Here is a 26,107-nt window from a genome sequence, read left to right as displayed (position 1 = left end):
TCTTCAATTGCCCTGGCCTTTCCATGTGATTTTGTGGACTATGTTGGGTTTAAGCAGTTTACCTCTGATGACCCTGCTTTATACAAATAAACAGACAGCAGTCATTCAGTACCTGTGGTTAGAACAACTATGTTTAGGATATTCTGCAGTCAAGAATACAAGGGATTCGCATGGTTGGAGGATGAAAAAGTTAAAAATTTGAAACAAGATCTCAGTTGAGCTCAACCTACTTTACTCTCAATTTTGAAGGAGCTGGGACAAACAACAAGACATTTTGTGCTCCACTTTTACAGGATTTCTCCTTTTCATTAACATCACTCAGTTTTGTGGGAACAGGACTCAGCTGGCAGAAGAAACCAGAAAGGCTAAATACATTTCCATCACTGCTGGTGAAACGGGAGAAGTGTCTTTCCCCAATAGAACAAGGCACATCCTTTAAAACCCATGCCCCATGACCTCTACATTATCCTATCTAATCAGCATCGACCAGTCCTTACACATTTCATTGAACTACCTTCTTCAGCAGGGCTAGTTCCATTCCTGCAGCTCAGAGCAGAGTATCTCCACCTGGACATAAAAGAGAAGGTTATCATCTTTAGGGGAAATTGCACCACTCACTCACACCCCTCTTTACATTGGTGACACAGCTGTGGAAATGTAAGCAGTTCCAAATTTCTGAGAGTGCACATCTGGCATAACCTCCCAGAACACACTACACACAATCAAGAAAGCTCACCAATGCCTCCACTTTCTAAGGGGGCTGACTAGAGTTGGACTAAGCACATCAATACTCACGTCATTCTACGGTTCTGCACTAGAGAGGATCATAACAAGTTGCATCACTCCACTTCATTGAAATCTTCCCACAACTTTATGGACTCACTGTCAAGGGCCCTTCATTTCATGTTCTCGATATTGATTGCTTATTTATTTTTTAAAATTATTATTATGATTCTTTCTTTGGCATAGTTTGCGTCTTTTACACGCTGGTTGAACACCCAAATTGGTGTGGTCTTTCATTGATTGTATCATGGTTATTATTCTATTATGGATTAATTGAGTATGCCTGCAAGAAAATGAATACCAGGGTTGTATATGGTGACACATATGAACTTTGATAATAAATTAACTTTGAACTTTGCTGTGTAAACTGCACTACAGGTGGTCGAAACTGCCCAATGCATCACTGGCACCAGCCTACCCTCCACCAAGGACATATCTACAGAAAGGTGCCGGAAAAAGGACAGTAACCTCAGAACGATCTCCATGACCTTGCTCATGGGCTATTTGTCCCACTTCTTTGCCTAGCATCACTTTATGGACATACAGTCAATCTATGTATATAAGCTATCTTATATTTATATATATTGTGTTTTTTAAAATTATTGTTGCTTTACCTTTTTTTAATTTTTGTGCTGCATCGGATCCAGAGGAACAATTATTTCATTCCCCTTTATACTTGTGTATTGGAAATGATATTAAACAATCCTGAATCTTGAAGAAGTCGCACAAATTATTAAGATGTCAAGACAACAGCCATATACACTAGCATCCAACTGATCCTACGTGTCCATCTCCAGCACTATTTCCTGGTCTGCTATCAGCTGTGGCACCGTCACCTCCAGAAACATTAACGAATAGTCAAAAGGGAAGACTTGATGGGAGCGATCACAAAGCAGATGCTCATTGAATGAAAAAAAATCTCAAGAACCAAAGTAACGGGGAACAAGTTGCAGAGACAGAAGGAAATGAAAACTGCAAAGTACAACGACTGGTAAAGTAGAAATAAACTTTATGCAAGTGGCATAAACTTTCAGCAGCACGTTTTCTGGAGGGAGAAAACTGGACGATACTAAAACTGACCAAAACATGTGCACTCTGTGGAGCTAGGTGATGGTAAAGCACAAGGACATGTGGTCAGAGCCATGGGGGTCCTGGAGTTGGAGACCTGTCTATGTGTGTGGGTGGGTGGACATACTATGTTGGCGCCAGAATAGGTGGCAATAATTGCAAGCTGCCTACTCCCCTCCCCCCACCCCCGTACACCCTTAGTTGGTTGTTAATGTAAATGACACATTTCACTTTGTTTTGATGTACAGTACACAGGATAAATAAATGAATCTGAATCCCTGTATATCAATCTTTGCCTCTGCTATCTCCTCCCAGGTATCCTGTGACCATAAAGGACCCTACTCCCTCCCTATGTACTCCCTATGATAGCCCTATTCTAGTTCTGCCAAATCTTTCTCACACTTCCCATCATTGCTATCTCTAACTATCACAAAACATACCTGATGTTTGTCTGAACGCTCCTCTGGAACCAGTCCAATCCGACAGGTTCTGAGTCTGGTTTCTGGAAAGGGGAATCGCTCTAACAATCATTGAATGACACGAAGAGATCCAATTATCAATCCATGGTTGGATTCAGTCACTTGGAGGCAATTTTCAAAAGTAATTGGAAATTCAATGTTACTGTTATATTCACAGGAACTCTGTTTAGATCTAGAGTATTGGATATAAAAATATGTTGAAAAACAGAATGGGAAACAACATTCTATGAGAACAAAGAGAATGTTCACTGAAAGTCTATGCTTGACATACTTTCAGTACCTTAGACATGACATCATTACTCTGCATGTAAATGAATTAAAATAGCACAATCACCTTAAGCATGTACACTGTACAATTTCAAATCTCATGGTGTAATGTTGAAGTGTAATGTGTGTTAAAATACAGTACCACAGAATTTCTCTGTGGTAAAATAACTCCAGTATTTACTTCAATTTATTTGAATTCCGATACTGGATAAATTTAAATTAGACTTATATTTCAGGAGCAAAAAAAATTGTGGCATATCGTGGAATTTTTGAGACAAAATTTTAATTTAGTAATCTGACATTTTATCTGGCTCTATGTTTGAGGTAGCCTGTTGCTTTATACCATTCCTTCCGTTGTAATTGAAAAAATAATCTACGTTTCACATCACACCTTGGCATGATTCAGAATTATTGGACTGGGGGTATATGGAAACCTTTTGCAACACCAGCATATCAGTCAAAAACAGAGAAAGAAGTTAACACAGAAGCAATTTACAGGGCAGATATTGTACTGAGATTGACAGCATCTACAATATTATGCAATTATTTAAGATCTGTAATGAGTACTCATACAAAATAAAGTGAAAATATAAGAGTATTTACTTGATTGGAAAATCAAATTTAATAATTTGAAAGCGAACGGCAATTTATTTTCATCGCTTTTTACAAAGACTATCAAAATATCTCAGGACAAGTCCTTTCTTTTACAATGAGTTATTATCATTGGGAATGCTCTTTCTGAACAATTGGCGGATCTATATTAAATTGTATTAAAAAGTAGAATTGGGTATACATATGTGAAGGAAAAACCTGCACACTCTTGGGTAAACAGCAAGACTGTATCACCATTGGAGTGGCTTTTATAAAGCATTACGATGGACAGACCAGAACGTCGTCTCCGCGCCCCACTGCCCACGGGAGGACAGCAGTGAGGAGGAGTCTGTGACCCACCTCTTTGCACAGTCAGTTCGCAAAAAGGGTGTGGAGGAGGATGGACGGGCTAGTGTCACATTTCAACCCCAGCAGCTGCGTAACAGATGACTCTCTGATCTACGGGCTGTTCCAGGGGACGCACACGGAGACCAACATCCGGTGCTGCTGGCAGATCATCAACTCGGTGAAAGACGCTCTTTGGTCGGCCCGAAACTTGATGATCTACCAGCACATGGAGATGTCCGTGGCAGAATGCTGCAGACTGGCACATTCTCGGCTGCAGGAGTACGTGCTGAGGGACGCACTGAAACTCAGTGCAGCCACCGCAAGGGCTCAGTGGGGAAGGACCACGGTATAGGTTTCTTCACCCGCGGGAGTGGGAGGGGTCGGGTGGCGGGGAGTATACCCCTCAACAATGATGTGGTAAGGTGAACAACTGGAGTGCCATGTGAGTGGCCATAAGTATGGATATGTACTGACTATAATGGAAACGTATGTAAAGGATGGGAAATTATTGAATGGTTTATTGTATATAATTTTATTTTTGAATAAAGTATATTTTGAAATTTTAAAAAATTACGATGGACAGAATGGCCTTCTATTCCATACGAGGCAATGATCTCTCTCTCTCTCTCTCTCTCAAGGCTGTCAGAAGGTAGCACCGGAGTCCTGGATCTTCAGCAAGGTTTAATCGATGTGCTTTGTGGACTGGACTCTGTGGTTCACGTTATGATGTATTTCTGGTTTCTGATCACTCCTTTTTTTGTTACTATTTTGAGCAGTTTTGATTGGGGCAGATATGAACGACACAGCATTAGACTGAACTGAATACTCCTGGACTCTATGAATTTCTGCGTTGCTGTTTTATATTGTGTTTTTTGCTCTTTCTTTGCTGTTCGCACGATTTTTTTTTGCATGTAGTGGAGGTGGTTAATGCTTTTCTTTGAACCAGTTATATGGTTTTCTTTGTTTCAGGGCTGTCTGTGGGAAGCCAAATCTTAGGGTTGTATACTGCGTACATACCTTAATAATATATTTACTTTGTATCTTTGATCACGCAAAGACTGAAAATTCAGCAAGAACTACTTGACATCATTGATGGACCATATTCAGCCTAAAATGCTTTATTGAACTCTTGCGATATTTACCACAATCATTTCTGGTGGACTTCATACTCCATGTCTGCTCGTATTTCAATAACTGAGGACAAAGGGAAGATACAGAAGGCTCCTTGGTTTATTTCAAAATAGTGCTAAAAGATACCAGGAGTGTGATTCGGCATTCAAACCCGTTACTGGCCTAAAAAAACAGTATAAACTCCAGCCCAAAGATGTAATCTGAGATTGCCAAAATTTTCTCTGTATCCTAATGTTTTTTTGTTGCATGTAAGAACTTTGGCAGAGAGTTAAGAGTAACAAAAGCCATCCAGAGAATCTGTTTTCCTCATCAGATGCGGAGATTTTATCCAGAAATGCCTGAGAAAGAAAATATTGGTTTTTATTGATATATAAGAAAATAATAAACTGTTTACCATACTTAAAGTTTTAAAGCTTTATTTTTATTCTGTGCAGGTTATATTATATTATAGATTCATGAATATATCCATACTTCTCTCATGGTTTCTTTCTGACAAGTTAAATTCTCAGTCAGAATTAGGTTTATTATCCTGGCATGTGTCATGCAATTTGTTAACTTAGCAGCAGCTGTTCAATGCAATACATAATATAGAAGAATAAATAAATAAATTACAGTATATGTATATTGAGTAATTAAAAAATCATGGAAAAGCAGAAATAATCTATGTTAAAAAAGTGAGATTGTGTTCATGTCCATTTAGGAATTGGATGGCAGAGGGAAAGGAGCTGTTCCTGAATCATTGAGTGTGTGCCTTCAGGCTTCTGTACTTCCTACCTGATGGTAACAATGAGAAAAGAGCGTGCTCTGGGTGCTGGGGGTCCTTAATAATGGACGCTGCCTTCCTGAGATACCGCTCATTGAAGATTTCCTGGCTACTTTGTAGGCTGGTACCCAAGATGGAGCCAACTAAATTTACAACCCTCTGCAGCTTCTTTCGGACCTGTGCAGTAGCCCCTCCATACCAGGCAGCGATGCAGCCTGTCAGAATGCTCTCAACTGTACACCTATAGACGTTTTGGAGTGTTTCTGTTGACATACCAAAGCTCTTCAAACTCCTAATGAAGTATAGTTGCTGTCTTGTCTTCTTTATAGCTGCATTGATATGTTTGGACCAGGTTAGGTCCTCAGAGATCTTAACACCCAGGAATTCGAAACTGCTCACTCTCTCCACTTCTGATCCCTCTATAAAGATTAGTAGATGTTCCTTTGCCTTACCCTTCCTGAAGTTCACAATCAGCTCTCTTGTCTTACTGACGTTGAGTGCCAGGTTGTTGCTGCAACACCACTCCATTAGTTGGAATATCTCGCTCCTGTACATCCTCTCATCTCCACCTGAGATTTTACCAACAATGGTTGTATCATCAGCAAATTTATAGATGGCACTTGAGCTACGCCTAGCAACACAGTCATGGGTATAGCAGTGGCCTAAGCACAATTGTCTGAACTCATGTCAGATAGCCAAAAAATGAAAACATTTACTCTGGTGGATGGGTTGAATTTGATCCCACCTTTATATTTTATACTTTATTGTCGCCAAACAATTGATACTAGAGTATACAATCATCACAGCGATATTTGATTCTGCGCTTCACGCTACCTGGAGTACAAATCGATAGTAAATATTAAACATTTAAATTATAAATCATAAATAGAAAATAGAAAAGGGAAAGTAAGGTAGTGCAAAAAAACCGAGAGGCAGGTCCGGATATTTGGAGGGTACGGCCCAGATCCGGGTCAGGATCCGTTCAGCAGTCTTATCATAGTTGGAAAAAAGCTGTTTCCAAATCTGGCCGTACCTCTCAAGAAGTGAGACAATGTTGTGTAACCAGCTCTATTCGATTTTCTTTTAACAATGAAAGTTAGAAAGTTAACAACCCTTTTCTTCATTCCTTGCTGTTATATAGCTCTTTAGAGCTCTTAAGAATTCCACTAGCTTTTTGATGAATATTTCTTTCATTCAGAATGTTTCTTTCCATCAAGACAGATATCAGTAGATGTTCAAATATTACAGGATTCAAGCATCCAGGATTTGTGGAATAAGTTGAGGTAAACTATGAGTTCTTTTAGTTCTTCTATAACCTTATAGAAGAACGAAATGACCAACTCCTGCTTCACTTTCTTATGTCGTTAAATGTTTCTTGTAGCTTCTTTTCCTGTCAGTTTTGTATTTGTTGCAATTGCGTGGAATTTTACAATGATCTGTTTACCTCACAACTTAATCTCCCCTGGTGCATTGCTTGATCCCTGTACTGAACTACTCTTACTGGTATGTCTTGTTTTAATGGGCCTTGCAAACCAACAGCCTGATCAGTTGTGCTTATGGTTCATTACTTCAAGTGAAGGGAAAGTGTTTTAAGTAATGAAAACTTGGACTTAAAATTACTGGTATTATCAAACAGGCTGTCCTTTCCCTTTACTTCAAGCTGTTTCTCTGGTTAAAAAGAGCTCCTGAAAAGCCCCTAACAAAGACTTGGAGCACTAGCGCTGTGAATTTAAAAATACACTTTGTACAAAGGATTCAGTTACTTGACTAAGGAATGTCTGCAATGCTTTTGGAGCTGTTGTGCTTGAGTACACCAGGTTGTTTTGGTTGTGTGTCTTACAGCAACATACCAAGTTAGGGAGTAACTCCTACATCTTCACATTCTAGCTGCTGGCTATGAAACTGAAGTGTTGATTGAAAAGCAAAGTGTCTGCTAGTCATGTGTACATTCATTCACCTTTACAGCAGGATTTATTGTGGCTTGTCCTTCAGTTTCTGTTCTCTCTAGAAAATGCTGACTGTTTAGTTAGTCTGCAGAAACCTCAGCATTGTGCTGCCACAACAAGCAATGTCAAACTGAATTGAATACTCTGATGTATACTTACTCCTGTAACAAGCACTTCATAGCAATATGAAACAGGACCAACTCCTCACAATAAGGGAAATGGAGAACAACCTGGCCTGAGTGCTCACATACTCATCATGTGTATGTGAATGATATCATCATGAAAGATAACTTTGGTAGTAATTTTAATCCAAAATGAACAAGTCACTACTTATCTACTCAGTTCAAAAACCTCCAACCTCCCTCTCTATAACATTGCAGACTGCCACGCCTTCTCAGTTCAGCTGGTGCTGAAATCTTTGTCCATCTTTTGGTTACTCTTTCTCAAAACCATTTCCAACTCCATCAATCCTTTTAGCTGCACACCCTGGAATACTCTAAAGGAAATTGGAGATTGCTACCTCCCTCCTCTCTTTTAATAATCTATCTCTATCTTTAACACAACTGTAACCTTCGCCAGCATCCAGCTCATACATTTGGATATACATATACATTTCCTCTAATTTGCCTTGTGAAACTAATCCTGCATGCCTTCATTAAGGAAGTGCCATCACATAAATGCAAAAGCATAGAAGAGGCGTGAGGGGAAATCTTTGAATGTAGAGAGACCATTTACGTCCTGGAACGTAAGTAAGGGTGATGGAAATAGTGTTGGTTAGTGCTCAATCAAAGGGAATTGGACAGCCCTTCAATGGAAATACCTTTGCAGGATAAAGTGAAAGAGCAGGAGCCCAGGATGAAATGGAAAGCTCTGCAAGGAGCCACACTAGACTGAAGTAAACTGATTTGCAATCTTCATTCGCAAAAGGCAGCCAGAGTCCATGAAATTCCTTGCTTTTCTAGGCAATTCTCTCACGATTCTGTTAAGTGCCTTCAGTTATTTTTCCATTTTAATTGTGCTGCTTTTGAGATTTTGTGTTTATTTTCTTGTTCTGCTTTTTCCTTGTGCTTTGAGCAGTTCCACAATTCATTAGAATGCTTTGTCTTATATTCACTCAGTGACCACTTTATCAGATACACCTGATTAATGTAAATATCTAATCAACCAATCACACAGCAGCAACTCAATGCTTAAAAGCGTGGTGAAGAGATTCGGTTGTTGTTCAGACCAAACATCGGAATGGGGAAGAAATGTGATCAAAGTGACTTTGACTGTGGAATGATTGTTAGTGCTAGACAGAGTGGATTGAGTATCTGAGAAACTGATCTCCTTCCTGCAATTTTCACACACAACAGTCTCTATGGTACAAAAGACAAACAATAAAAAAACATCTAGTTCCCATCTAGTTCTATGGGAAAAAATACCTTGTTAATGAGAGAGGTCAGAGGAGAATGGCTAGACTGGTTCAAGCTGAATTGAGAGTGAGTTGCCTGGGACCCAAGGAAAACCTTAACAGCTACAGTAGCCATACTTTACACTCAGTGACCACTTTATTAGGTACAGGGGTGGAACTTGGTGTGGTTCAGTATTTCAGATAACCACATGTTACAACAGCAGTGTGCAGAAGAGCAACTCTGAATGCTCAGCACACAGAACCTTGCAGTGGTTGCTCGACAGCAGCAGAGACCACACCACGTTCCACGTTCCACTCTTGTACCTAATAAAGAGTCCACTGAGTGCAATGCATGACTACCGTAACTTACCATTTTTTTTACTGTTAACATGCTTTGTTCATTGACAAAATAGCTGACAAAGTTAGCCCCACCAGATATAATACACGACTCTCTTCAGTAAGTTTGGGAGAGTCATATGCTTTGTGACATGTAAACAACATGTTTGGGAGAATAAACACTAAAGTAATTCATTCAAATGGTAAATTTGGCATCTGATAGTCAAGAACACGTGAAATGCGTTTAATGAAGTATCTGTCAATGAAGGATAAGGGTTGCCATTTTGCAAAGAGTAGTACAAAATAACCTGCAGTGCTCTATTTAAATTTTCATTATGAAGAGTACATACTCCAGCAAATATTGAAAGCACATTCAGTGGTAGTGTGCTTGCACTGCTTAATGCAGTAATACTATTTTGTTTAATTTTTAAAAATATTTATGTCATCTCCATTCTTCTCCAGATCACATGCTACTCTGACTTAAGTGAGGTAGATTGTTGGATTTGATAGAAATAATACTCTGCATGACAGAAAAGAAAAGTATCAATAATACCTGATAATTGTGAAGAATTGTGTTTCATTACAGATGGCACAGTGTGCAGCAATTTGTCGATGTTCTTTCTTCTCCCTTCTGTTGGGAAGAAGATGTGAAAGTCTGAAAAGGGCTTCTATCCCAATGTTATAAGACTCTTGAATGGACCTTGTGTACGTTAAAGATAGAATCTTGACCTCAGGATTAACCTCATCGTGACCCTTGCACCTTACTCTCTACCTGCACACTCTCTGTAATTATAACATTATATTTTACATTCTGTTATTACTTTTCCCTTGTGCTACATTAAGTATGTTCTGAAACGACTTCTATGGATGGCATGCAAAACTAGGTTTTTCACTGTACCCTGGCTCCAAAGGTAGTCATAGCCGAAGGGTGGTAGTGGGGACAAGCTCCCACCGCTAAACAAATGCTCTTCATGGCGTGTGTCTCAGATAGCCTCTGACAACCAAGTCCAACTCCTGGCCTTCACGTGTGGCATAGTTCTTATGCCCGGCAGAGCTGTTCTCACTGACAGGAGAAGGGGCAAAGGCGGGCCACTGGCACCTTAAATCCAGTTGCTCCGATTGGGCTCCTTAACCACGGATGGTAGCTCATCCAGGAGAGGGAAAACTCCGATCCGTCAACTCATGGATACATCCTCTTATTTACCCCTTGATCATGACCCCACTAAGGAGCACCAGGCCATTGTCTCCCACACCATCACCAACTTTATCAGCTCAGGGGATCTCCCATCCACTGCTACAAACCTTATAGTTCCCACACCACGCACTTCCCATTTCTACCTCCTACCCAAGATCCACAAACCTGCCTGTCCTGGCCGACCTATTGTCTCAGCTTGCTCCTGCCCCACCGAACTCGTTTCTGCATACCTCGACACGGTTTTATCCCCCCTTGTTCAATCCCTTCCCACCTATATTCGTGACACTTCTCACGCTCTGAATCTTTGCAATGATTTTAAGTTCCCTGGCCCCCACCGCTTTACTTTCACCATGGATGTTCAGTCCCTATATACCTCCATCCCCCATCAGGAAGGTCTCAAAGCTCTGCACTTCTTTTTGGATTCCAGACCTAACCAGTCCCCCTCTACTACCACTCTCCTCCATCTAGCGGAATTTGTCCTTACTCTTAACAATTTCACCTTTGGCTCCTAGCTATGCCTGCCTTTTCGTTGGCTTTGTAGAATAATCCATGTTCCAAGCCTACACTGATATCTGTCCCCCTCTTTTCCTTTGCTACATCGACGACTGCATTGGCGCTGCTTCCTGCACGCATGCTGAGCTCATTGACTTTATTAACTTTGCCTCCTACTTTCACCCTGCCCTCAAGTTTTCCTGGTCCATTTCTGACACCTCCCTCCCCTTTCTTGATCTTTCTGTCTCTATCTCTGGAGACAGCTTATCTACAGATGTCTACTACAAGCCTATGGACTCTCACGGCTATCTAACTTCCCACCCTGTCTCTTGCAAAAATGCCATCCCCTTCTTGCAATTCCTCCGTCTCCGCCACATCTGCTCTCAGGATGAGGCTTTTAATTCCAAGATGTCTTCCTTTTTTTTAAAGAAAGAGGTTTCCCTTCCTCCACCATCAACTCTGTTCTCAAACGCATCTCTCCCATTTCACGCACATCTGCTCTCACCCCATCCTCCCGCCACCCCACTAGGAATAGGGTTCCCCTTGTCCTAACCTACCTCCAGGTCCAACATATAATTCTCTGTAACTTCCGCCACCTCCAACGGGATCGCACCACTAAGCACATCTTCCCCTGCCCCCCTCTGCTTTCTCCCTTGTCCATTCGTCCCCCCCAATCCCTCCCCACTGATCTCCCTCCTGGCACTTATCCTTGTAAGTGGAACAAGCGCTACACATGCCCTTACACTTCCTCCCTCACCACCATTCAGGGCCCCAGACAGTCCTTCCAGGTGAGGCGACACTTCACCTGTGAGTCGGCTGGGGTGATATACTGTGTCCGGTGCTCCCTATGCAGCCTTCTATATATTGGCGAGACCCGACGCAGACTGGGAGACCGTTTCGCTGAACACCTACACTCTGTCCGCCAGAGAAAGCAGGACCTCCCAGTGGCTATACATTTTAATTCCACATCCCATTCCCATTCTGACATTTCTATCCATGGCCTCCTCTACTGTAAAGATGAAGCCACACTCAGGTTGGAGGAACAGCACCTTATATTCCGTCTGGGTAGCCTCCAACCTGTTGGCATGAGTATTGACTTCTCTAACTTATGTTAATGCCCAACCTCCCCTTCAAATAAATTTTTTTTTTTATTTTTCCCCCCTTTCTTTCTCTCTCTCTCTTTTTTTCTCCCTCTGTCCCTCTCACTATAACTCCTTGCCTGCTCTCCACCTTCTGGGCTCCCCTCCCCCCTTCTCTTTCTCTCCAGGCTTCCCGTCCCATGATCCTCTCCCTTCTCTAGCTCTTGGCTCCATCCCTCCCCCTTCTGTCTTCTCCTATCATTTTGGATCTCCCCCTCCCCCTCCCACTTTCAAACCTCTCACTATCTCTTCCTTCAGTTAGTCCTGACGAAGGGTCCCGGCCTGAAACGTCGACTGTACCTCTTCCTATAGATGCTGCCTGGCCTGCTGCATTCACCAGCAATTTTTTTGTGTGTGTTGATTTCAAACCTCCGTTGCCTTGGGGCTATACCCACTCACGGGAGAGGCTTTGGGAGTAAACCCTGAGGAAAAATCCGGAGTTGGAGTTCCGAAGGCGGCTAACTGCTGTACCCAGCACCGGCACGGCAACTCCTGCGATGCTGCTGGCACCAAACTGTATCGACTTTCCTCGCTCCTTTGGACCTGTCATCAGCATGGGGGCGGGGGGGGGGGGGTCCCACTGCATGGGCAACAGACGGATCTCTATATCAACTCTGCCCTGGCTTGTGCCCTGGAGAGGCCACTCCAGTGACTACCAGAGGCACAGTACCCATGGTCAACCATGACCGACGGAGGCCATATCCAGTACGTTGCAATCATAAATCAATAACAATGTAAAATATTGAAAAAGGGGTCAAAGGACAGAGGTTACAGGGATATAAGGAAATAGAAAAGGAGAATGGGACTGATGATATTACTCATCAAGGAGACAGCATAAATCCAATGGGCTGAATAGCCACTTCCTGTATCATACTTAAAATGAATCAGAACACAGAACACTACAGCACAGTACAGGCCCTTCAGCCCACAATGTTGTGCTGACCCTTAAACCCCGCCTCCCATATAACCTCCCCACCTTAAATTCCTCCATTGCAATTTTTAAAAATCAGATTGCAATTTTTAAAATATGCTGAATGTGTACATCAAATCTCAAAAGTTCATCCATTAAAAGTTGCATAAATAATTTGACTGTTGTAAATTAGACAGTCATTTTATTGTAGGGTGGAGATATGTCTCTACCAAAGGAGGTGTAAGATGTTCCTTCCCTCTGCTAGCCTGCGGGTCACCCTTGGGCAAGGTGTAGACCCCCCCCCCCCAAACAGAGGTGATGACAAGCCATGGGAGCAGCTGGTGGGTGGTCATATGAGCAGCTGGTACATCTCACAAGTCCTAGTTATGCGACCGCTGATTCCGGGCAGACAGTCACCGAAGAGTATTGATAATGGCTGCCATCACCTGTCCTTAAGGACACTGCCCAGAAGAAGGCAGTGGCAGGCTGCTTCTGTATGAAAATTTGCCAAGAACTTTCATGGTCATAGAATGACCACAATCACATATCATATAACGCAGCACATATCATAAGAATGAGCATTTTCTGGGAACACCTTAAATTGTGTTCAGACATTTACCAGTTTTCGGAGATAGTATGGAAGAGGTCAAATGAAGTGTAGGCTTTCAGTTTTACTTGGCACTCATCCTCAGCACAATGTTCTCAATGAACCAAAGGCCATTAATCAAAACAACTAACTTATGAAATATGCTATACACAATATGATTAATTCAGATTTATGCATATTTCTGTACTGTAGTGACCGAATACTCCGGGGCATCTGATTTAAAGCATACATTACAGAGCCACCATTTACACGACATGCAAAAATCATACAGAAGTTGAACTGCAAATTGCTTGTGTTGCAATACTCTGCTCTAATCAAAAGCAAAATAGTGCTGTCACTTCCCCTCACATGAACATTTCCCCAGCCAAGAAAAAAACTGCTTGGGAAGAGCAGAACATAATGGGAGGATTGTGTTTCACAGGGTTTTGAGCTGGAGATGAATGAGGTCATGAACGACGACAATAGCACATTTTCTCAGTAACAGAGATCCAGCCTACTGGAAATCCAGTGACATGCAGGTGTATGTTGTAATAATACTGGTCAACTTTAAAACAAGAATGAAGTTCGGTTGAGTTATATATCACAGCACGAAAGATTCAAAATGTGCCAATCTGTTTCAAGTGCCAAAAGTAGCCTAAAGCAGTAAGGAAAGTTCAGGGTAAGGAAACATTCATTTAACAATCTCTGCTTAAGAGAAGCAACATTAAAAACTTTTCCACGCCTTAAGAGTACATTAGAACAACACTTGTGAATAAAAAGCAGCTTAAATAATAATCTTGTTATATCTTAATAATGTTTCTGCTTATGCGTTAAAGAGCTCCACAGGAACACTTCTAACACTTAAGCACATCTCAGCAGAATGGCATAGTTTGTAGTGCTGCCGCATCACAGCTCCAACAGCTCATGTTCAGACCTGACCTTCAGTACTGAATGTGCATGGAGTCTATCGATTCTCCCCGTGTCTGCGTGGGTTTTCACCCAGATCTCACAGATGTAGGGGGATAATAGGTTAATTGGTCCTTAGTGTGTTCATAAATAATGGAATAGAGTTATAGGATCTTACAGTATAGAAAGGGGCCCTTTGATCCATCTAGTCCATGCCACAACCATTTAATCTGCCAACTCCCATCTCCTGCACTGGGACTATAACACTCTACACCCCTTCCATCCATGTACCTATCCAAACTTGGCTTAAACGTTGAAATCGAGCTCATATGAACTACTTCTGCTGGCAGCTCACTCCACACTCTCACGACCCTCTGAGTGAAGAAGTTTCCCCTCATGTTCCCCTTGGACTTTCACCCCTTAACCCATGACGTCTGGTTGTAGTCCCACCCATCCTCCGTGGAAAAAGCCTGCTTGCATTTACCTAAACTATTCCCCTCATAATTCTGTAATCTGGAGAAAGGAGAGGAGGGCAATAGGGGTGATGGGAATACGCAGCAAAGAAAACCTAGATCAGAGTGGATGGCTGCTTGGGTGGTTGGTGTGGACTTGAAAGGCCCATTGTGTCTGTGTGGTTCTGAGTAATAATACAAGGATTTGGAAATATGGGTCTTAAATTACATTGACCCACAACCTGAGTTGTTCCAACAAATTAAGTGCTTATCATTCATCCAAGATAGACGAAAGTAAAAGATCTACCTTTGCACAGTGCTCTTCCCAGCCTCAGGGTATCTCTAATTGTTCTTGCATAAGCAGAGCATCTATAATTGTTTAAGAAGGAGAAATTACAGATATCTATCAGAGATTTATAATGAAGGACAAGACTTCATGGGAGTGATTGTCAGGATATGGAACCAGTAAGGAAATGGTATTAAAGGACAATAGAACCATATGTTATATTAAGCGGAGGATAAAGTTGACCATGAGAGGTGATCTTCACCCAGTGTCTTCCAGCCTACTGTTTTAGGTTGTTCGTTTCTTGAAATGAAATGAAATGAAATGAAAATGAAATGAAATACCTTAATAAATAAATAAATAAATAAATAAATAAAATCAAGTAACCAGCCAGTATAGGGAATGTCCAGCAGTACAAAAGCGTAACTCAGATACATGACAGCCATAAAACCAGTATTAAAGTAGCAAAATAACAATTTATGGATGATGCTTGATCGATTGGTTCAGGGCAATTAGCTATTTTTCAGTCTGGAAGTGCGGGCATAGAAAATCTTATAACGTCCGCCAGATGGAAGAAGTTCAAACAGATGATTGCATGGGGGTGTATTGTCCTTACAGATGCTGGTAGCTTTCCTTAGGCAACGAGAGCTGTAGGTGTCCTCCAGGGCTGGGAGTTGTGTCCCGATGATCTTCTGTGCGCTAGAGACGACCCGCTGAAGTGCTTTCCTATCAGCTGCTGTACAACTGAGATACCACACAGAGATGCAGTTTGTCAGAGATGAATAAAATTAAAGCTGGAACAGGTTAAGCTCACGACTCGAAGTGGGGAAAAACTAGGTGAGGACAGAAGGGAAGGTCAATGAGAGGGAAGAGTTAATGTCAAAAGGCATGACAAGCCAGGGCAAAAGGAGATGGCAAAGAGAACAAGCTGTCAGTTCAGTAGAGCTATGAGCTAGCAGCAGATTATCAATGACTGCTGCTCAGAACAAATGACAGCAGAGGCAATGACATGAAACCATTGACCTCAATATTGAGTCAGAAGGCTGTAAAATCCCTAATCGCATGGGTCCTTAAACTTCTACCCTTCTAAAGGCTTACTGTACTAATAAAAGGGTATAAACCAAGCCCAGATTAGAGACCATAAAGGAGGTCAGAGTCCGGGGTCAAGTATCAGCACTAGCCAGAGGCAAAGGCAAGTCCAGTTTATGGGGAAGATCAGAATGTTCGTACCTTAGGTGGAGGGAAGGGTTGAGTTGATAGATATTAGGTGGGAGTTGCTGAGGTAGGTAAACTCTATACCGTACTTAAATGGAAAGGCAGTTGCCTCCTGAATTTTCCCTCTCTTCGCCTTTATGTATATATGTTTCTACCAGTGTAGGAAGGTAAATCCTTAGGGTTAAATTTGAAATAGCTTTTTAATGTGAGGTGCACAGCTTCATTATAATAGTTAAATTATGTAAAAAAAAAGATAAGGTTTAATAGAGGGCATAAATGAAAAGAGGCACGGACAACAAAGGGATACATAGTTGCAGAAAGCAGAGGAGTAATTATGGAATTGCTTCAAGTCAATGAATTGGACACATTCAAGGACTCAGAGGACCTGAATGAATACACCATGGTTTTCAGGGACTTTATAAAGATAATTATGGACGTGTGTCCCCCCAAAATCATTGTGCCTTTCCCAATCAGAGGCCCTGGAAGAACCAAGAGATCTGCAGTCTGCCGAGGGCTGGACCAGTGGCATTCAGCTCTGGTGACCAAGGAAAGTACAAGTAGACAAGTTATGACCTCCAGAAGGACTTCTCACATACGAAGTAGCAATTCCAAACTGAACCTGAATCACAGAAGGATGCTCGACAGTTGTGACAGGGCTTCAGTGTTATCAACTCTTTATAAAGTAAATCCAAATGATGCATTTGACAACAACATTTCACTCCCAGTCGAGCTGAATGTCATTTATGTTCGCTTTGCTAAACAGCACACGGAGGCATCTTTATGAACTCCCACAGCACCTGATTTCATTCCTTGAGGCCAACATGAGAGCATCCTTCAAGAGGGTGAACCCAGTATAGTATATGGCTGAGTATTAAAGATCTGTGCTAATTGGGTCAAGTCAGGAACGTTCATATCATGACCTGGTTAATCCAAAAGGAGACCAATCCAGACACCATGCGCCAGACAAGAATGGCTGACTGTCTGGTGTGACAAGCTAAAAAAAAATTGAGTGGCTGGAATGTTTATTGACATCGTTAACCTCTTGCTTCAGTAGTCTGAGGCACCCTTCTGCTTCCAGCAGGTTTCAGTTATACCAGTGCCTGAGAAGAACGTAGTGACCTGGCTCAATGACCATCATCCAGTAGCACTTACATCCACTGTGATAAAATGTTTTGAGTGATTGGTTATGAAACGTATCAACTCCTGCCTGAGGACTGACTTGGATCTGCTCCAATTTGCCTCCCAGCTCAACAGGTCAACAGCAGATGCTGTTTCATTGGCTCTTCACAAGGCCCCGGAATATCTGGACAGTGAAAATACATTAATCGAGATGCTCTTCATTGACTGAAGCTCAGTATTCAACCCTATCACCCCTTCAAAACTGATCAATAGACTCCAAGACCTAGGTCTCTATACCTCCTTGTGCAACTGGATCCTCGATTGCCTCTCCTGCACACCCCAGCTAGTTTAGATTGGCAAGAACATCTCTGCCACAATGACCATCAGCACAGGAGCACCACAAGACAGTGTGCTTAGTCCCCTGCTCGACCTCACTGTGAAGGTAAGTACAGTTCCAATACCATGTCTAAGTTTGCTAATGACACCACTGATAATTGGCCGTATCAAAGGTGGTGATAAATCGGCACATAGGAGGAAGATTGAAAATCTGGTTGAATGGTGCCACAACAACAATCTCTCAACCAATAACAATAAAGTCAAAGAGCTGCTTATTAACTACAGGAGGAAAAACACAGATCCATGAGCCATATCCAATAGAAGATCAGAGGTGGAGAAATTCAGAAAGATGAATAAACTCTTCTCTGCCTTCCAGCTGAGTACAGGAAGCCTGAGAAGAGTTTATTCCTATACAACGGGAAAGCACTAGATCCTTTTCCAAATTTAGTAAGATTTACTTCCTTGGCATTATCATTTCAGAGGATGTGTCCTGGTCCCAACTCGCACATACCATTACAAAGAAGGCACAACAGCACCTCTACTTTCTTTGAAGTTTGCACTGATTTGACATATCATCTAAAACTTCGACGAACTTCTATAGATGCATAGTGGAGAGTATCCTGACTAGTTGCATCATTGTCGAGTATAGAAACATCAATGCCCATGAATGGAAAAGCCTTCAAAAAGTAGTAGATACAGCCCAGTCCATCACAAAAACAGCCCTCTACTCATCTACAAGGAGCGTTGCCACAAGCAAGCCACACTCTGACCATCAAGGAGCTCCCACCATCCAAGGCCATGCTCTCTTCTCACTGCTGCCATTGGGAAGGAGGCACAGCAGCCTATGGTCCCATACCACCAGGCTCAGCAACAATTATTACCTTCAACCATCGGCTCCTGAACTGGACTGCATAACTTCATTTACCTTAGCACCGCACTGATTTCACAACCTATGAAGTCACTTTCAAGGACTCTACAACTCATGTTCTCAGTATTATTCATTTCCTATTGATTATTATTGCTTCCTTAGGGTTTGTCATAGCCGGGGGAGGTAGTGGGGATAAGCTCCCTCCACTATTTAAATACTCAAATAGCCTCTGACAGCTAAGTCCGGCCTGGCCTCCACATATGGCTTAGCTACTAAGCCCAGTAGAACCATTTCTACTGACAGGAGAAGGGGCACAGGTGGGTTACTGGCACCTTAAGACCAGTCACTTTGGGTAGATGGGGCTTGAGAGTCATGGTTGGTAGCTCATCTACGAGAAGGAAAACTCTGATCTCAAACCTCTGCTGCCTTGTGGCTACATCCACTCCTGGGGAAGGCTTAGGAAGTAAACACCAAGGAAAAATCTTGAGCTGGAGTCCCTAATACAGTCCTACGTTGAGTTCAATGCTGACTGGCAACTGTATTGGCCTCTGCCAATCCTTTGAATTCACCAACTGTGTGATGAGACGGGGAGCCTGCGATGTGGGCAACAACTTGCTCTTCATATCGTACTGCCCTGGCTTGCACACTGTCGTGCGTATCACATAGACAACTAGGATTCAATGTCCATGGTCACTCCCAACAGAGGCCCCCAATGTTTTCTTTTTTGTGTTTGCACAGCTTTGTCTTCTTTTGCACGTTGGTTGTTTGTCATCATGTGTAGTTTTTCACTGGTTCTATTGCATTTCTTTGTTCCACTGTGCATGCCTGTAAGAAAATGAATCTCGGGATCATACGTGGTGACATATACATACCTTGAAAAAAATTTACTTTGAAATTTAAATGGATAAGTTGTCACCAAAGATTGTTTCAGTTATTTACACATCTTGCCTCCATTAAATCCGGAATTAATAGATTGTGATTAAAATCGAAACTTTTAACAAGCAAAACTAAAGGAAAACAAATTTTCCCTCCACTAACTTGATCTCGCTTCTCAGCGATATTGTCTGACATGGTGAGCACTTCCAACATTATTGGCTTTTATTAATCTATTTTGCAACAATCAATACTCCATCTTCAAGTTCCATAAACATTCATGTTTCCTAAATTCTGGACAGTTTTAGCTTCTGAACTCATTTTCTTAGGAAATGGTTATGGAGATAGAGAACAGGAAAAATTGACAATAAGTGACCAATGGTCTTTGTTCACAATCCAGCTGCTGGGATAGAAAACCATGTATCCAAGTTTGCCAGTGACATAAAAACAAGTGGAACTGTAATCGGTGTAAGCGAAAGAATGATTATAAACAGACACTGATACAGTAAATGAATAGGCAAAACTTTAGTAAATAGACTTCAAGTGAGAGATTAGTTATTGAGGAAAAACTGACCAGACCTGTGTATTTTCTAAACGATGAAAAGCTGGAAGCACTGAAATATAGTAAGACAGAAGCAGTAGTAGTCCACCTCTGCCATTCAGTACGATGTTGTTGGCCAGAAAATACTACAGTCTACAAATCAGTGAATTCGAATGAAACAGGGACAGTGGAAGCAGATAGGCCAATAGCTTTTGTTCTTGCCATGAGGGCTGCCATTTTATAAAAAGACTGTTTTTCTTTTTATGAGTTAGTTGCTTGGCTTGATCAGCGTTTTAAAGTCGATATCATGATGCCTCAAATAATCTGCTGAGCTAGGGATCATTTCTAAATAAGAAGTTATTTGTGAGGTGTTCTTTGGTTGGATACAACATGCTGTTTTTTGCCTGTTAGCGTCTGAATCCATTCTGTGTGATTCAAGCTGTTTGCTGATTGAGAACAAAGAGCCATAAATTACCAACAAAAAAAAATCTACTGAAGCTGGGAATCCAAGCAAAACACACAAAATGCTGGAGAAACTCAGCAGGCCAGGCAACATTTTCAGAAAAAAGTGCAATCAATGTTGAAGGCTCTCGGCCCGAAAATCGACTGTACTCTTTTCCCATAGATGCTGCCTGGCCTCCTGAGTTTTTCCAGCATTTTGTGTGTATGGTCATAAATTACCAATTGTCACTTGCTGTGAAGAGGGCAATAAATGGATTCTGGCCTGGAGCAGAGTTAATAAAAAGGTGTTAAAAGGTCAGACACATGACCTACAGCCAATGACACTGGAATGTAGCATTTGAACTGGTAAGGAATGAATATAAAAGCAGGGGCTTCAAGTTTACTGACGGCAGTAACTCTGTAGGAGAACCACTATCATGGGTGGGAGATGTCCCATAGACACATGGAGATTCGAAATGGGACTACAAGGAACATGTGGCCAGCAGCAGTAACCCCTGGTATTTAACTGGTATTATATTTTTTGTTCTTTGACTGTTCATGGAAGGTCAGGAAAACTTGGTTGGTGTGCACACAGGTATTTGGCTGTGTAAGTTTACGTGCACTGAGACAATAAAGGGTCTTGTCGGTACATTACAGATTCCCTCTGTGTCTCACTGATCATTATTACAAGGGATGATTCTTGTAACAATGTCACTACTACATCTCTTTCTCCCCATACCACTTGAAGCCCATATGTAGAGATCCATAGAGAGCTAAGAGATCATGTGTGTAGATCTTCAAATAAGCTTTGAAAGAGAACAAAAGGTTAATGGAATGCTGGTCTTTAGAATCTAAAGGTTGAGAATTGAATGGGGTGAAAGTAAAGCTACATATGCTGATAGACACTCATGGCATGGACGAATGGCCTCACTGGGTATTTTACCTCCCCGTTTCCACACTCGGCACAGATGCTGCTTCAGAGTCCCCAGGGGATTCGCAACACCCAATAAGTGGGCACTAACAATCCCAGTTTCTTGTCTCTTTTTTGAGGGGAAGGATGAGCATTAATTTTAAAGATGTAACCAAAACTTGCAAAATATAAACTGAGAAAGGAATTTCCTCAGTTGCTTTCAAACAATACAATTTTATGTCTTTAGAAATGGATGTTTGGAATGTTCTGTTCTATTAAATTCACTAAAGCAGCAAAGCACCAATATCTTTTATTTTACTTATTCATTTTAGGCACCTAGGCACTGCTGGCAAGCCAGCAATTATTGACAATTACTCCTGTCGAGTAGTAGAGAGCTGCTTTTTCTAACTGCTGTAGGATAGGGTGTTTCAGAATTTAGACTCAGCAAAGGGTATCAGATGTGTGTGAGTTGGAAGGGAACCTGAAGGTAATGGTACATCTATTGCTTTTGCCCTTCTTGTTGGCAAGAGCTGCAGCTTTTGGTGTTGTTGGGGTAGCTTTAGAGAGTAACCACAGTGCATTTTGTAGATGGTGCACACTGGAAACATGGTGAATTGCTGGTGGAGTGAGTTTTATGGTGGTGAATAGGGTATCAATCAAGCAGTTAACTTGTCCTGTATAAAGCTGCGTTAATTTGAGTTTTGGAACTACGTTCCCCTCAGCAAATGAAGAGTGTTCCAACAAATTCATGACTTGTGCATTGGAAATGGTCGAATGGCTTTGGAGGTAATTCACTCACCGCAGGATACAGAGCTTCTGACCTGACCCTTTAGCCATAATATCCAGCATGGCTGGCTTCTGTTCAATGGTAATCACCAGCATTTTCATGGTGGAATCTTGGCAATGGTAATACTATTGAATATCTTGATGAAAATCATCATTTTTGGTACCTTAATCTGCTTATGCATGAATATTATCTTCATTCTGTTGCATGTTGACACATGCTACATCGTTTGCTGAGGGGTTGTGACTACAACTGAGCAAGGTGCAATCATCAGAAACATCTCTACTTCCGACCCCAAGATTGAATGAAGGTCCATCAAATTTCAACCATTAAAATATAATAAATTCAAGGTACACAACACCATATACAGTCCTGAGATTCACTTTCTTGCAGGCTTGCACAGTAAATCCAAGAAATACAATACAATCAATGGAAGACTGCACCACAGCAGGACGGACAAACGAGTATGCAAAAAGGCAACAAATTATGCAAATACAAAATATTTTTAAAAAAGCAATAAATATCGACAGCATGAGATAAAGAGACCTTGAGAATGAGTCCATAGGTTGTGGAAACAGTTCAGTGATGGGGCAAGCGAAGTCAACAGCTCTGGTTCAAGAGCCTGATGGTTGGGTGAAGGGGTAATAACTATTCCTGGACCTGGTGGTGTAGGTCCTGAGGGCCCCGTACCTTCTTCCTCATGGCAGCAGCGAGAAGAGAGCATGGCCTGGGGGTGGGGTGGGGAGGTATGGGGGTCATCGATGATGGATGCTGCTTTCTTGTAACAGCACTCCATGTAGATGTGCTTAATGGTGAGGAAGACTTTACCTGTGAGGGATCAGACATATATAAATGGATATTTTAAAATATCAGCAATATTTTCTATATTGTGCTATCAGAAGCTTAATTCTGCACTGACATTTTATGAAGAAAATGCGTAAAATTTGGTTGTCATGTTCTGAATTTTTAATCTATGTTCGACAAAGGCAATACTATGAAAAAGAACAATTATTCTTTTGAGGAAGATAAATCCAACACCACTGTTTCCAGGCCACTGTCTTGCAAAACCAGAACCGACATATTCTCACTTGATAACCAAAACAAACCAGGGATGAATCAATACTTCACATTTCTCAGATCACGGACGTATGATGATCAGTCATCAATGATCAGTTAATCAGTTATCAAACCTCGCATTTTTACTTCTCAATTGAAAGGCACTTAAATGAAAACTTTTAATATCCATGTATTCAACATTACCTTCATCAGCATTAACTATTATCTCATTAAAAAATTCTATCAAACTAGTTAAGCACAACTTAATCTTAACAAACCCATGGTGGCCTGCCTTAATTAATCTATTTTTTTTCCATATGGCAATTAATCCTGTCCCAGATCAATGTTTCTAAAAGCTAACTTGCTGGCAGACATCCAAAATGATTTTAAAATCCACTAATTTTGAAAGATGTTCTTAATATTCTCTTTATGCCCTCAAAGCTTTATTTTTCATTGAAACTACCAGCTGACATGGTAACTACATATCTTGGGATTGTCATCTTTTCATTTGTTATCGTGTTATTTCACCACAGGCATTAGCTGTTTCATTTGATCTTTTGTCAAATGCTTTTAAATGCAGCCTTTACACTGCGTTGGCCCAAAGTCTAGTCCGGGAAAGCATGCATTTGTCTGGTTCTCCTACCTTGTATTTCAAGCTTCACATTTTTCTGATAATGATCATATCTAGATTTGCTTGTGTTGCTGCAATACCACCCCTATCCTGATTATCCGACTTATACTCCAGTTCTATGGCATACTATCTCTTAACTTCTAAGGTTGTGAGCAGAGGTCACTGATTTGTAGTGCTCCATGAGTACTGGTTAGAGCAGTAGCCACTGACCCTATGGTCAGCTTGCGCTGCACTTCTTGCCCATTTGACCTGTGGTTTGTTGGGTGGGGTCAGTACAATCCAAAGCTTGAGTTGCTCCAGGATCCATTCACTGCTCAAGAACTGTGATTCTCTCAAAGGCATAGTCAACACAACTGACAGCCATGATCACTAATGCACATCTCTGGCTGATAACACAATGGATAGCTGGACCCATCCATTTTCAGCGGTAACCCAATAACTTATCTCTCTTATATAACCCCCCACCTGCATAGGTGCCAGCACCATAAAGTCATAGAGCACTACAGCATAGATGCAGGATATTTGGCCCATCAAGTCCATGCCAAACAGTTATTTTGCCTAGTCCCATCAATCCACACATGGACTATAGCCTTTCACATCCCTCCTGTATACGTACCTATCCAAAGTTTTCTTAATTGTTGAAATCAAACCCGTATCTACCACTTCCTCAGCAGCCTGTTCCAGACTTGCACCACCCTCAGAGAAATTGTTCCCTCTCAGGTTGCCCTTAAATATTTCACCTTTAACCTTAACCTATGACCTCCAATTCTAGTTTCACCTGTTTACTTTAATGTTACTAAACTATTCAATCTTTCCCTATAACTCAGGTCCTCAAATCAGGTCCGCAACATCCTTATAAATTTTCTCCATAAAATTAACTCTATCTTAAGAATAAAATATTCAAGGCATTTCTGATACACAGCCAAACTTGCAACAGATTCCTTGCTGTAGTTATCGATATGAATGCTGCCTTGACAGTCTCAACTGAGAAGTGGCTTATGCTAAGCTGTTTTTAATCAGCTATGCAAATATACAATATATTTCATTCAACACATCCTATCCAACATGAGATGCCACCTCAGTGAGACTGCAGATACCTTTGCCCCTTTGCATTATATGAATGAGGTCCACTGTCTTTGCTACCTCAGCCATTTCTTCAAGGGCTTGCATGTCCCTGCAGTACACCCTATTATGTGGCTTTTGAAGTTTAGAGGCTTCCAGAACATCACTTGGAAGGCTTCCCAACTTTCTGATGCACATGGCTCACAGGCTTCACTCGTCCAGCATGCCTGTGACCACCTATTTCTTATCAAACCCACTTGTAACTTCAGTGTAACACAGTCACGGAGATGACAAAAACTTACACTACCAATTCCGTGGGCTTGTTTCCAGCCTGCCCCACAGAAGTGTTCCCCGAGTGAGACAGCTCCACAATCCTCACACCTTCTCCAATCTGCTGGCTATTCTGCACAGTCAATTAACATTAGGTCTAGTGTGTCCATTGGTGCCTGGATTTTCTCATTTCCTAGTCTGTAGACCGACTGGATTCATAAAGGTCTGGGAATTGTACCCGGATGCCGGAGTATTTATCCAGATGTTCACCAGCTGTTTCCTGGTAGCATGTGACAAACCTGAAAATCCCTGAAGCTGGATCTGTTCCTTTAAGGCTTTTGCTGTGTCCACATTAGACACATTATCTATAACATGCGGCACAAAACTCACCATTGTCACATGTGTATCCAGCCCTAGCATCAGCAACAATAATCACCTTCTTCATTTCACACATGGCTGTGCTTCTCTGTTCTGAGCCCTCCCCTGGGGCCTTGGTGATGTTATTTGTTCAGAGGAACATCTCTGTTTATTCCATCTGCGGGGTAAGTCACTGAGACCTCTCAAGCACACCAACACGTGCACCATGTCTATTGGCTGCCTATATGCATAACAACAGCGGAGGTTACTCAACCATCAGGTCCATGCTGGCTCCCAGAGATACCAGTAGTGCCAAACCCCCTCTCTTTACTTCCTTGTACCTTATTGTCTCTTGCAAATACCCATCAATGTCCCTTTGATTGTTTTCGCCATCGACCTCTACTAAGAGGTAACTTAGAGTAGCCAATGACCCTACCAGCAACATAATCACTGGCATGGTACTGTTCAGCATGCAGCAATACCACAAACTTGTTAGTGATTTAGTGTCCAATGGCTTCTTCCTGTTGCTACTCAGTTAGCAGGTAAAATGTATATAGCTACTAAACAAACATCCTT

General features: G+C 41.7%; 1 long non-coding RNA gene across 1 annotated transcript in view; it reads right to left on the bottom strand.

Annotated features, from left to right (window-relative positions):
- Window positions 1-4,657: 4,657 nt before the first annotated feature.
- The window catches only part of LOC134351341 (uncharacterized), a 71,311-nt gene continuing 49,861 nt past the window's right edge, over window positions 4,658-26,107 (bottom strand). Inside the window, exon 3 of the long non-coding RNA XR_010019130.1 lies at window positions 4,658-5,005. This is a non-coding gene — a long non-coding RNA (uncharacterized LOC134351341). The remainder of the gene's footprint in view (window positions 5,006-26,107) is intronic.

The sequence above is a fragment of the Mobula hypostoma genome, chromosome 9, assembly GCF_963921235.1.
Source record: "Mobula hypostoma chromosome 9, sMobHyp1.1, whole genome shotgun sequence".
Taxonomy (NCBI): domain Eukaryota; kingdom Metazoa; phylum Chordata; class Chondrichthyes; order Myliobatiformes; family Myliobatidae; genus Mobula; species Mobula hypostoma.
Note: the sequence above shows the minus strand (reverse complement) of the source record. Positions and strands in the feature narration are given on the sequence as shown.